Source organism: Triturus cristatus, chromosome 10 (genome assembly GCF_964204655.1).
Source record: "Triturus cristatus chromosome 10, aTriCri1.1, whole genome shotgun sequence".
Classification (NCBI taxonomy): Eukaryota; Metazoa; Chordata; class Amphibia; order Caudata; family Salamandridae; genus Triturus; species Triturus cristatus.
Window position 1 is genome coordinate 500,722,185 of NC_140593.1, and position 12,671 is coordinate 500,734,855.

At 43.4% G+C, this 12,671-nt stretch overlaps 1 protein-coding gene and 1 pseudogene across 4 annotated transcripts in view; both read left to right on the forward strand.

The window, feature by feature from the left end:
* ESYT2 (extended synaptotagmin 2) overlaps positions 1-12,671 on the forward strand; it is a 769,824-nt gene that overhangs the window by 491,848 nt on the left and 265,305 nt on the right. The window lies entirely within an intron of this gene.
* On the forward strand, positions 185-3,429 carry LOC146789650 (arf-GAP with coiled-coil, ANK repeat and PH domain-containing protein 2 pseudogene; annotated as a pseudogene). Its single transcript, XR_014969844.1, has one exon. The product of XR_014969844.1 is annotated as an arf-GAP with coiled-coil, ANK repeat and PH domain-containing protein 2 pseudogene (transcript).

Consider the following 12,671-nt stretch of genomic DNA (forward strand, 5'->3'; position numbering starts at 1 on the left):
GGGGCGCTACGGAGAGATGAGGGGCGCTGGTGGAGGGTGGCAGTGAGGGGATCTGAGGAGGAGGCCATGAGGGAGAGCCCGAGAAGTGTCACTTGCCTGATAATCCCACCTCAGAAACCTGCTCTTCCCATCAAGGGGACATTACATGAAAAAAATACTTTTTGAGAGTGATAACATTTAGAAAGAGATTTGAAAGGAAAATAATGCATTTTATTGGCCCTTGTAAGACTAAGGAGAGATAAAGGAGGGCCCTGAAGCATGCCTGGCTAGACATATAAGTGACAAATCGGGCTCGCAGTGACCCACCCGAATGTACACTTGGCCCACCCAAATAAAAATTCCTGGAGCCGGGCCTGGATAAAATTAAGATGTGTGCTTATGTGTTCCTTTGACTTTAATGTGATGTCTTCTGGTGATGTTTTAAGTCTATACTGTTTTTCATCGTGTACGAAACGTGGCCATGGACCCATACCTGCTGACTGCAGACCTCAATTACTCTTAATGGTTTCTCTTTCCAAGGCCCACGGATGAAGCATGTGTGAAACAAAAGAAAATGTCCCTAAATTAAAAACTGTCAATCAAGAGCTGTATTGATCTATTAATTTTCGGAAATTATAAACATCTTGTTTTACAGAATCCGCAGTCCTAATTAAGGCATCTGTGAGGTGTTAAATAACCTGGAACAGGTTCAATAGTATACTAGTTTAGGAGACAGGTATCCCCTATTGAGAAAGACTTTGGGGAGCAGGAGTCTCTGTGGTTGCAGAAACCTTCCTTTAAAGTCGACCTTTGTGACCAGACAATAAAAAAAACTCAGGTTTGCCTTTGAACAGAAAAATAACTAAAAAACACTACCTCCAATGATGAATTGCCTTGTTGCTGAAAATGCAAATAAATTGGTGGAACATTGCCGAGGACGACAATCTGATTCTATCTTTTGTGTCTATGACGCTCGGACTCTTGCATTGTTGTCCATTGTCTATGTCTATGTGTGTATCTAGGAGTCTGGAGTGTCTGCCAGCAAGGACTGTGTTCAGAAGTGGAGGAAGCGCTGAGAGCTGGGCAGCGGTGAGGAAGGCTGAAGTGTGACAAACTTCAACTTCTGTGCTCAGATCCCCTTATTTTGCTGCTGCCTCCTTATTCCTGCCCTTACCTTGATCGCCTGGGAGGGGCCAAGGGGACAGCATGAAGGTGACCGTTGATTTCCAGGAGTGCTTGAAGGACTCTCCCCGTTTCAGAGCCGCTTTGATGGAAGTTGAAGGTGATGTGACGGAACTGGAAGTGAAACTTGATAAGCTTGTTAAGTTATGTAGTGGCATGATTGATGCAGGCAAGACCTTTTGTGCTGCCAACAAGCAATTTATGAATGGCATTCGGGACCTCGCACAGTATTCAAGCAAGGATGTGGTGATTGAGTCTAGCTTGACGAAGTTTTCTGACAGCCTCCAAGAAATGATCAATTATCACACAATCCTGTTTGACGAAGCTCAGAGATCCATTAAAACACAGCTCCAAATCTTTATTAAGGAAGATCTTAGAAAATTTAAAGAAGCAAAGAAGCAGTTTGATAAGGTCAGTAAAGAAAAAGAAAACGCACTAGTTAAAACTGCCCAAGTTCAAAGAACAAAACTGCACAAGGTGGAGGAGGCAACAAACATCTTAAACGCAAAAAGAAAATGCTTCCGGCACATAGCAGTGGACTACGTCCTTCAAATCAATGTTCTTCAGTCAAAGCGAAGGTCTGAAATTTTAAAATCGATGTTATCCTTCATGTACGCACATCTAGGCTTCTTCCACCAGGGCTACGATCTCTTCAGTGAACTTGAACCGCACATGAAAGAGCTTGGTTCACAGTTGGATCGGCTTGTTGTGGATGCAGCAAAGGAGAAGAGGGACATGGAACAAAAACACTCCACTATTCAGCAAAAGGATTTCACCAACGACGATCTCAGACTTGAATACAATGTTGATGCTGCTAATGGCATTGTAATGGAAGGATATCTCTTTAAAAGGGCCAGTAATGCCTTTAAAACTTGGAACAGGCGCTGGTTCTCAATACAAAACAACCAACTGGTATATCAGAAAAAAATGAAGGATAACCCCACAGTGGTTGTCGAAGATTTACGGCTCTGCACAGTTAAACACTTTGAAGACCTAGAAAGACGTTTCTGCTTTGAAGTAGTCACACCAACAAAGAGCCGTATGCTACAGGCTGACTCAGAAAAGCTGCGACCGGCATGGATTAAAGCTGTCCAAACTGGTATTGCTACAGCATATATAGAAAAGAGTGATGAGACGGAGAAGCTGGATAAGAAATCTTCACCTTCCACAGGAAGTCTGGACTCTGGCAGCGAGGTGAAAGAAAAATTAGTTAAAGGTGAAAGTGCATTACAGCGGATTCAGTGTATCGCTGGAAACTCTGTCTGCTGCGATTGTGGTCTGGCGGATCCGCGATGGGCCAGCATCAACCTTGGAATCATCCTGTGCATTGAGTGTTCTGGGATTCACAGGAGTCTTGGTGTGCACTTTTCAAAAGTGAGGTCATTAACGTTAGATACATGGAAGCCTGAATTACTAAAGCTGATGTGTGAACTGGGGAATCAAGTTATTAATCGAATATATGAAGCTAAATTGAAAACCCTTGGAATAAAGAAGCCAGACAGTGAAAGTCCAAGACTGGAAAAAGAGGTATATATCAGAGCAAAGTACATGGAAAAGAAGTTTGTGAATCAGGACTGCGTTGCTTCACACCCTCTTGATGGACAGAAAAGGCCTTATTCCCAGTGCAAGAATGAAGACCTCAATAGTTCTGAGAAGTCCCTGGCATCACAGGATCACTTCTCAACATCTTCCAGAAGTTCAGTGAAAAGCAATGACAGTGTAATCCACTACAGTTCAGAAGGCAGCCGAGAACTTCTTGCCTCTACTGTATCTTCAAACAGGTTGTATGAACCAGTCCTAGAGGTGGAGAAGCGAGATTCTTCAGTATTTCAGGATTCGAAGAAGTTTCATCCAGGGCTGCACCTTTATCGAGCTGCGTATGAGAAAAGCCTTCCTGATATGGCAGAAGCATTGGCACTTGGCGCAGATGTTAACTGGGTGAATGCAGAGGAAAACAACGCAACACCACTCATTCAGGCTGTGCATGGGGGTTCTTTGGTCACTTGTGAGTTCCTGCTACAGAATGGTGCCGATGTTAATCACATGGATCTGTATGGCAGAGGACCCCTGCATCATGCAACAGTTTCAGGGCACACTGGGCAAGTCTGCTTATTTCTGAAACGTGGAGCAAATCAGCACACCAAAGATGAAGAAGGAAAAGACCCCTTGACTATTGCCGTTGAAGCTGCAAATGCTGATATTGTAACACTGTTGCGAGTGGAAAGAATGAATGAGGAGATGCGGCAATCTGAAGGACTATATGGATAGCCAGATGACGAGACCTACCAGGACATATTCCGTGATTTTTTACAGATGGCATCCAATAATCTTGAGAAATTAAACCGTTTCCAGCCGTCTGATACACCAAAGTCATCAAGGATGTGGAGGAGAAAAGTGTACCCGTGTCCTTACCCACACCTGGTGCTTCCGGAGTAAAGTGCCTGGTCCCTAGCTCATTTCCTGACTTGGGAACATTAGTTTAAGTACCGAACAGTCTGGGACCTCCTACAGCATTTGATTGACACAATGAATCTAGGGTCCTTTATATGCAGAAAGACACCACAGTGCACCAGAAATGATGGATACCTCAGCAGCCAGTCTAGCAAAGTCCTCCTTGGTTTAAATGTATCAAGTTACCACAATGTCTGACTGTCCATGTATTTCACCTTGTGGTACCTCGGCGGAAGGATACACAGATTTGAAGGCTTCTCATTGTGAATGCTAAGTGAAGCAGATGCCACGCTACGTAGTGTATATCAATTCTGGCGCCTGTTTTCCATGTAAAAAAGCACCAGTACATGTTCTAAAATTGGTTACACTTTCATTCTAGATGGCAGCTTTTTTGTCAACAATGACTAGAAAATGGAAATAAATTAGTACAGAATTTTACTATTTTTAAAACGGTATAGGAATGTTTTTCCAACTTCAAGGGAAATGGTATGCAAACAAATGTATGTAAACGTTTTACTTCTGGAAGAGAACGAAATAAACAAAGACTGTGTGTTTTGAAAAAGTTATTTCCAAAAATAATAATAATTTATTAAGTTCAAACTGGTAATTATGAGCCTTTAAGTGGTATAAGATTTGAAAACAGTGGCGAGTTTTGTGTTGATTTGTACACTTTTAAAGCACTTTGGCATAGTTAATTTGCTGCATGAATTTGGGGGTGGTCAATATACCCCCTCATTTACAAGAAAATGATGTAGCGTCGTGCTGCAAGCCATTTACCTGTGCAGAACTGCATCATTTTCAAAGCACATTTGATGCATCGTGTTGACAACAATGCAATGCATGCGTGTGCTTTCCCCTGCGCTGGCACACAATTGGCTGCCATGAGCCAGCGCAGGCACCCGTGAGTCATTTTTTACGAATGCCTGCATTGCGGGGATGATTTTTTTGTGCAGGAAGCCAAAATACAATCTGTGATGACATTTTCCTCTTGCTATGCATGCTACAGAATACAGAATGCATAGAAAGAGAAAAGAATGAGGAGAAATAAAAGTATGTCTCCTCTTGCACCACTCCTACACCTCCCCTTGGGAGGCATAGGATTCTGACTCACTCCCAGCTTTTCAAAATGTTGTAAATCCGGGAATGTGTCAGGTTGCATGGATGTTGCGTGGGAACACCCACAACACCAGTCATGGAATGCCCCTTTTATCCAGAGTAATGCGTGAAAGGAACCCATATTTACAAGGTCATGAAAAATCACCCTGGGTAACTTTACATGGCCTTGTAAATATGGGCAGGCACACTGTGCCGCCGGTGTTTTAAAAAAGGTGACACACCAGTGACGCAACGGCTTTGTAAATGAGGCCCTATGTTTGCAGTGTCTTGGTGTACTCTCGTGGATTCTACATTGAAATCTTAACTATGCGTATCCCCTTTTAGTAAAGAAAGCTTTGCGAGTAAAGAAAATTTGGCACGCTTTTCTATTTTAACATTTTTTATCTGAAGAACCTATGATCAAGCCAAATCTGGAATTCAAAATTCATCCACTCTCACCAAAACCCCTACTCCTACAAACACCTTTGTGCACACGTACATCTAGGATCAAGCGCCGTGTACACGGTGGCCAAGGTAAGTGGGCACCACAGGCTGAATGCAGGAAGGATACAAGGATTTTTTAGCACTCACTCCAGGAAACATAGGGCCTCATTTCTAAACCCATTGCGGCGCCGGTGCATCACTATTTTAGAAGCACGAGTGGTGCAGCGTGCCTGCTTACATTTACAAGGCTGCATAAAGTCACCCTGCTTGACTTTTCGTGGCCTTTTAAATATGGGACCATTCTACTAATTACTCTGAGTGAAAGGGGCGTTCCATGGGTGCTGCTGCGGGCGTTCCCAAGCAACATCCATGGAACCTGACACATTCCCAGATTTACAAAATGTCGTAACCAGGGAATGCGTCACAATCCTACGAATCCCTAGGGGCGGTGCATAAGTGGCACAAAGAGGAGAAATACTTTTATTTCTCCTTGTTTTTTTGCTCTTTCTATGTGTGTTGCATTCTGCAGCAAATATAGAGGAGCAACCCGCCTTTTATGATTTTTTATATGCAGGGAGGTGTTCCTTCTTGCACATAAACAATCATCCCTGCAACGCACGCACTCTTACACCATGGTGTCAGGGTGTCTAAGTTGGTGTATGGCTGCTGTTTGTGCACCAGCGCAAGAGAGGACAGGAAGGTGCCACATCTTGTAGATACAATGCATTCCTGCCCTTCTATTTTGACTCACGGCAGCGCTGCAGGAATACTTGCAATGCTGCTGTGCATCAAAATATAGTAAATGAGGCTCTAAGGAAAGTTTTTGAGCTAATGCCCTCCACTTATACCGGAAAAATGCATCCCTCCTTCTATCAGTAATTTGGCTCCACCACCCAGTGGCTCCATTCTTCTAGTGCTATTTTATGAAAGCACTGGCCCTGTCAACATAAAGATAATGCAGGAACTGGTCAGATGGAGGAAGTACAATCTTCCTGAGGCAGGGAACAATAAGAATGCTGGACTATGAACATCAAAAAACATTATTTACATCACCAGTGGGTTGCCATAATACTCAGCAGTTATTCCTAAATTTAGCAATAGTAGTACTGATAAAAAGCACAAACATCATTCAGTGGTGCATAGGGTAACCATTGTCCCTATTCTACTTCTCGCACCCTTATGTTTACCTCTTCCTCTCAGAGCAGTGACAGCCTAATAACATAGAAACATTCCTTGACTGACTTTATATTTCCTTGCCACAGTGTTTGATGAATGAATGAAAGTAGTATGGACGCAAGATCTGCCACTGCTGGTAGGATTTGAACCACTTTCGAGTTTTGAGAGTTCCAGCTGCCTTTCTTAGCGTGCCTGTCTCCTACAGTTTTTTCACCTCTCCTTGAATATTAGAAGGTTAAAACCCCTGCACTGCAGCTTCTGGGATTTAAATCAAGAAAGACTACAGGGTTCAAAAGAGAATAGAGGTATGACGAAGGCTGAGTGGCATTGAAAGTGTGAATGGATGCACCAATGAGGGGAGAAGGTATGTATGTCTTGTGATATTGGCGAGAATGTATGCTTATGTGATAGTGAGGGGTATTTGTGTGTAAGGCACATTGAAACACATATATTTTTGTATGTGGCAGTGCTTGAAATAGGCTGAGCTTGTGTCACTGATGGGAGAGGAGTGTGAATGCACCTTTATGGAGGCGGTGTGTGTATATGTCAGTATTTATTTGTTCGCGTTTGTGTGTTGAGAACACACGATAGAGAGGGGTGTGCTCATTTGGTATTACCCATGGAATTCACATGTGTTGAAAAGCAAGGGGACACTGAGAAGATGAAGAACATGCACTTGACTGCAAGAGTAGTTTGTAAAGCATTGTCTGTGAAAGAGTCTACAAGTTGTGAGTATGTGTCAAATGAGGGTGAGATGATTGCATGTGACAGGGTGGAGTCAGATATGTGTATAGGACATTAAGGTGCACGTGAGTACTAACAGGCAGGGTGGTGCTGTGTTAACAGACCAATGAGGGAAAGAGAGGTGTGTGGTATGAGGGAGAGCTGTGTGACTAAGGACCAAGAGAACACAAAGGTGAATGAACTGGGCAGTTGAAAGGCAAAGGTACAGGGATGTAGGCCATTGAAGCACAATGATGGAAGGGCCCAACCCGCTGATTATTTGACAATGCTGCACAGTATTTCCTATACAATATCCCCAAGGTACCACCTCAATGTACATAACGAGAAATAATTAACAAAAACCTTTTGTGCAAAAGATCTTTTGTGTTGTAATACCACTTATAAACAGTTTCACATGTACAATATTTACCAGGTACCATCAAGTAATAGGCCCACAATGCAAAACCTGGATGAAAAAAACATTTGCACAATTTATTTTACATTTTTGGCATAACTTTAGAATGAGATTGAATGTGTCTAGTCGAAGCCCAAAAGCATTTTAGCAGTTCCTGATTTTAAAGATGATCCTTTTTCTGAAGCAGAAAGTGATTATTTCTCCAAAATAATCTATGGTCAACGAAAGGAGCTTTAGTTGACTATCAGACATCAATATGTCAACTCAACAAAATGCCACTGGGACCTCTGGGGTGCCAGTCCAACAGTTTTGTTTGTTTATCTGCTTTGGAGTCCTGAGTGCTGGGAAAACTGCGTGAACTTGTAGCTAGGAAATCGAAGGAGAGCACAAGCACCAGAAACTAAAGTAAACTCATATGGAAGTTTTATAGTTAATTTTTCTGTAATCCTGTATCTGTATTAACATAAGAGGAGTTAGTCACATTTGCCTGAAGACCCCTGCCTAATGTTTAGGTAGCAAGTCCTACAAAAATGTTTACATCCGATTTCCAGAAAGGAGATGTGGCTCAGTATATGTGAAAACTTCTTGGGTAAAATGCTTACTATGCTATGAAGAAGTTCATGGCCCTTGCCAGCAATGCAAGCCAGCTGGAACTTTCAGAATCTCCGCTGAACTGACCGCAGTAAGCTCCCGTCTGTCGATCCAGGGCTGCTAAGTCGTTCTCAAGCCTCAGTCTGCTGGCCCTTCTACTGGCAGAGAGAAAAGTCCTGTAACTCGTGCAAAAGGAGATCCAGATGAAAGCATCCTCTGGAGCTTTTTTTTATTTTTTTATTCTTTGTGTTGGGGTAACTGCACCAGCCTATTTGGCTTTGTAGAGACCTTGTCAATAACACCTAGTGACCTGTTTGAAGGTCTTTTTTAAGGAAAGAGATAACCTGCAAAAGTACATTTATTCCAGGGGTCGAGTGCACCATTACATCTTCACTTGCAGAGTGAAAACACTTCACTTGTCCTGTGTCGGCCTTCACCAGGGCCCACATTCAGATCCTGCTATGAAGTGACACCAGAGGGTTAGAGACTGCGTTCCCCAGCGATGACCGCAGGAGAACCAGTTACTGGGATGCTATGGAGAAAGGACCCTAACCCACTGGTGAGATTGAGAAGTCTCTCTGTGAGCCCTTAAGGTGCCAGGCGGATAGCGTCCATGTAGCCGTGTCTGCGTCCCCTGTCGAAGTCAGCCAGACGTCCTCCACTTTGCTCAGTGCCTAATCCTAGGGACTCCAGCCTCTGATTCTGTGGACTACTTATTCCTCAGTCGCTGATGCAATCTAGCCTGCCTATCCACCTTGCGAGCTAAAGATCTGCAGCATAGCCGCTCGGAGGTCACACCAAACCCTCATCATCGCCTTGCTCCTCGCAAAATATAACCGCAAGCTTAAGTCTACCCAGCAATCGAGCTGCTGCAATTCTCTTTTTGTATTATGATATTTTGCTTCCAATATTTCTGTCTACCGCTATTTACAACTCAACATTCTGTCCGAACACCCCTCGGCCAGATTTGGTCGCACCATGCCATGATCTGTGACAGCAGCCTCCAGTATGTCTCCAGAGAGATTCAGCCAGGGCCTCGTATCAGCACCAGACATGCCAGCTCAAGCAGAGACTAGTTCCAACTCCGGGAGCCAGAAGTATGGTCTCCGACCGAACCCTGTGCCGAGCCAGAAGTTCAAGGACTTTGTGTGTACGTCCCCGTGAGCATGCCGGCTATGATGCACAGGTACTATAGAAAAGGAGAGCTGTAGCGAGCCGTCCGAGCTCTCCTATACATTGTTTCACTAGCATGCACTCCTCGGGGCGGGCTTGTCCCGAGCAGATAAATAAACGCCGGAAGACCGCTCGGGTCTTCCTGCTACACACAGTAGCACGAGTGGTGTGTATTTCTTCCAGCGCTGCGCAGGGCCTAAAGAAACCAGGCTGCGCCGCGCTACAGCAGCCAGTGACAAAGGAGAGTAGCGGGCCATGGAGCAGAAAAAAAATCCATTTGGGATTGAGTGCCATTTGGTCATGAAAAAAATGTAGGTGCCACAAATCCACTAAGTCATGTTCCAACATCCCGCAGGACCGCCCTGTCCAATCAGTTGCACAAGTTGGATCTGCCAGAGTGGATGTGGGGCAATATTTCAGTCACCCCCCAGGAACAATAGGGTGTGACCAAATTCTGTGAAAGAGGTGGGCCAGAAAACTGGTCTTATCAGCGTTAGGAGCATATATGGAGCCAAGTACCAAACCTTAATTGAGAAAGGAATTTTGACAAAGACCCAGTGGCTTGCCATGTCTGTCTAAGTTTTGAGTATCATGCAAGGGAGAATACGTCTAAGAAGAATGATCACCCCACACTTTTGAGACTAGCTGCAGGTAGGTGAGAGTATTCCAGCTGCCTCCATCTGCCTACTGTTACCGATAACAGTGCATGCCCAATCCTGTGTGAGCTTCTGGTATTCATCCGGGTATAAGTGGGCTTGTTGAATGAAGGCAATGTTGAAATGTTTCATGTGGAAATAATGAGGCATTCTTTTATGTTTAATATAAAGTGACTTACCGTTGATGTTCTATGAAGCAAGCAAAAGTGATGTAGACATCTCCCTGTAAGGCTCTGAGCAATGTAGTCTGTGAGAAGAAGCTCCTTGCTTGGAGCTGTTGGGGGGCAAGGATGGGAGGGGGACCCTCTAGCATGCAGGGAGAGGAATGGAGATGAGCATGGTGCCAGTGAGAAGGAGAGGAAGCGGGGGCTCGCCACCAGAAGAAGAGGAGGGGCAAGAAAGAAACCCTTTGTGTCTCAAGGAAAGACCTGACCCTGCTGGGCCCTACTTCTCTCCTAGACCCAAGGCGCAGGAAATGATTAGGAAGAGAAGAGGTCAAACTGCGGCAGCCGTCAGTGGGGTATGACTGAAAATGCTGATGCCGCCTGCCTTGCAACAGAGACTTCGGGCTGCAAAACAAATACTAGTGGCAATCCAGTTCCGTGTTTTCCGCAGATCACTGTTGATCGCAGAGAGGAGGATGCCGGCTGTCCGCGTCTCCAGGCTATACAATAGTCCCGATTCTCAGCCTGCGGCCCAGCCCGGCCCCATTGATCTCCACACGGCGGGGGTCTGGTGATGCTGTAGATCGCGGTAGACCGCCGCGAGGAGAACTCCGGCTGTCTTGCTACTCCAGGTTCCCTGCTGCCAGCTCTCAGCCCGCAGTCCGCGGCCCACTTGGCCTGACGATTTCAACAGCGGGGGGTCTGGCAACACCAATCACAAGTCTCAGGTGGCAGGTGGGGGCAGCAAGCGAGGCCGAGCGACAGCCCCCAACTGAGCACGGATTCCATTCCGCGGAGGGTGCCGGTTTCAATGCCCATTGGCGCCCAACAACAGCTACAGCTTTAGCCACAGCTACAGCCACAGCAGTCTTAGCTGCAGACTCAGCAACAGAATTGTGTTTAGGTCTGTTAAGAACCCTAAGATTGGTAATATTGACATCTCAGATCATGCCTTGATTTCTTTTGTTCTGAACTTAACTTCAACTTTTGCAAACCAAACTAGATGGCGTATGAATACTGGAATTGTTCTTAATGAACATAATAAGCCTAAAATCTTAAATGCTATTCAAGACTATTTTTTATTCAATCCTGAAGGATCCACTTCTATGGTCAATAGATGGGACGCCTTTAAAGCATACATTAGGGGTGTCACTATTTCAATTATGGCCTATGAAAATAAAACATTCAACGCACGTATTAGATGTTTGGAAAAACAAATTGCGAAATTTGAAAGGCTTTTTATTTCATCAAATGACCCTCAATTTAAAGTCAAGCTACAAAAACTTCGATATGAATTTAACTCAATCCTTAGTACAAGAGCTGGCATCCAAATTTCTAATTCTAAGGCTAAATTCCGTTTTAATGCCAACAGATCTGGGAAGCTTTTAGCTAATTACTTACGTATCAAAAAAGATAGAACGCAAATTACCTCAATTCATGGCCCTAATGGTAAAATTGCAATATCTCATAACGATATTGTTAAGGAATTTTTGGATTTTTACTCTACTTTATATAATAAGCCTGATCCTCATGATCCCTCCATACTGGACTCTTTTTTAAATACATGTGATTTGCCCAAAATTTCGCACTCGGACAGGCTTGGGCTAGATTTACCCATTACTACAGATGAAATTTTAGCTGCTATTAAATCCATTAAAAAAATAAATCCCCTGGTCCAGATGGTATCCCAGCAGAGTTTTATAAAGAGTTCCAGTCCCAACTTTTGCCTTATTTATTTCAACTTTTTACTTTTTTTGGCTCTTCAGGAACGATTTCAGGTTCTTTTACTGATGCTTTAATTATTGTACTCCCTAAGCCAGATAAAGACCCCACTCTTGTTTCAAATTACCGCCCTATTTCTTTAATTAATCAAGATTGTAAATTGTATGCTAAAATACTTGCTTCTAGACTGGCCCCTATATTAGATTCTATTATACATCTTGATCAATCCGGTTTTATGAAGAATAGATATTCTACAAATAACACAAGAACCTTATTACACGTTATTGAGCAGAGTTCCACTTTAAGTTCCCCCGCAGGAATTTTGGCTCTGGATGCAGAGAAAGCTTTCGACAAAATCCATTGGCAATTTTTATTTCAAACCTTATTATCATTTAATTTTGGTACTTCGTTTATACGCATGATTTCTGCTCTGTATTATGCCCCTACTGCTCGTTTATTTATCAATGGCCTAGTATCTAGTCAGTTTTCTCTTTTTAGAGGCACAAGACAAGGCTGTCCCCTCTCTCCACTTTTATTTCTCATTGGAATTGAACCTTTCCTTACTCATATAAGAAAATGTGTCAATATTAAAGGTATTAAGATTAAGGAGATTAATATCAAAACCTTAGCCTATGCTGATGATGTGCTATTATTTATTAGTGAACCTATATCTTCATTACCTGCCTTATTAGAAATTATTGCAAAATATTCCATGGTTTCTGGCTATAAACTTAATATTAATAAAACTGAATTCTTTCCTTTAAACATTTTTTGTACTCCTGATATGTTACCCATGGCTGATATTGTGTGGCAAAAAGATAAATTAAAATATCTTGGGATTCTATTTGCATCCTCCATTAAAGCAACATTAACATTAAATAGTAACTTTATTCTGAATTA